Below are 1,763 nucleotides of genomic sequence, written 5' to 3' on the forward strand. Positions count from 1 at the left end.
CTGCCGCAGTGAACACCAGGCTGCTGGCGCGACGAAGTGGTTTGCCGCGCCACACAGCCAGCTGCCGCCGCTGCCATTCCCAGGCAGTCCGGTGGTACGCCACGCCATGGATAGCCATCCTCCACACCGCTCCGATGTAGCACGGTGACATGTTCTGGCCGCGCGCCGACATCCAGGAAACGCACATGTTCCGGCCGCCTAGCTGAGGCACGTCGCACAGCCATTGACACCGCCGCTGTTTCCTGCCGCTGTCGCCCAATGGAATGCAGCCGTCGACGACTCACCACCGCCGCAACTGCAGTTTATGTAAGTTCATCGCTCAATTTCTCCTCGCCGCCGCCTCCTTGCTGCCAGCTACGCCATCATCTTGTCAATTGTATGCCCTTCTCCTTTTATGCTGTAATAGTAAATTTTTCAGCGAGCAGTAGGTGTCCTAATATTGTAACCATGCCTCAAACCCGTAGTACCGCCACTGGCGAAGGGAACTCCCCACCTACGGAAAAATCAGACCCAGTAGCTGCCCTTCAGGCAGAAATCGATAAGTTAATGTTGAGAAAGATAGAATTGACAGAAGACTGCCAAAAATTGGCTCAAACCTAGTCTGCCGATCTAAGTGCGTCAGAAAAACACCCTGTTGCGCCGCAAATGTGTTGGTTCACATGGGATTATACACAAGGAAAGAACATTGATTATTATCAGCTGTTGTGTTTCCTATGTGAATAACCCTAAAATTTCGCTTGGAATATACACGTAACATCGAACTAGTGAACCCGACAATGCATCGCAGTGCAATGCTACGCAATGCCGTGCACCTTATTGTTCTTGGTATGGAACCATAGGGCACATGAGTATAAACTGCCTGTAGAACCCAGGAAACGGGGGCCCCTCACGCAACCAGCAGAGGAAATAAGTCGCTAATATTTCACCACAACCCCAACATCAGCCGAGAAATAGTTGGGGGGCAAGTCACGCTACCAGACCGAGCCCCCCTGTAAAATTCATGCACCCAGTTCTCCACGTGTCTTAAATGAGACGGCGAGAATCCTCCTCAAACGCAAAGTTCGAGGAAAAAATGTAAGAGTGCTTATCAACACGGGAGCACAAAACAGCGAATTATTCGTAGGACATGGGGACAGAGGAGTGTTAAAACCACACTGTCACCACATTAACGGTCTGAGCGACGAAATAATCATACCCGCTGGGTACTGCCAAGTTAAATTGAAAGTCGGAGCCAGCCACTACCCATTTGACATGGATGTAATTCGAAAACGAAGGCGAGATTTTGACGTGATCTCGGGAAATGATTTCCTCCACCACTATCAGAGTGTAGTAGATTACAGAACGAAAACTGTCCGTCTTGGTGAGGAAACCCACCGTTTCGGCGGCCCCCACGTCGTTCCGCCGCAAAGCATTTGTGAAACGCGGCCGCTTCCACAGGTTCCTTCTGCGCAAACGTGGGCGTTGCGTACAACTACCTCTGTTAGAATCAGCGGTGGCACGGAACGCATTCTCTGGCTTGGGGTCAAATCCCGCGAATTGCCGAGAACAGCCGTATGAGGACCCTCTCCATCGAAACGATGTCCCGACAGATTACAGATACATGTTAAACGTGGCTTAACGATAGCGGAAGTGCAGGGAAAGAAATTTTATGTTCCCGTCTGTTTGGACAATTTCGGAACAAAAGAGGTTGTGTTGTTGTTGTGGCCTTCAGTCCTGAGACTGGGCGCCGGCCGCGGTGGTCTAGCGGTTCTAGGCGCTCAGTC

Source organism: Schistocerca piceifrons, chromosome 2 (genome assembly GCF_021461385.2).
Source record: "Schistocerca piceifrons isolate TAMUIC-IGC-003096 chromosome 2, iqSchPice1.1, whole genome shotgun sequence".
Classification (NCBI taxonomy): domain Eukaryota; kingdom Metazoa; phylum Arthropoda; class Insecta; order Orthoptera; family Acrididae; genus Schistocerca; species Schistocerca piceifrons.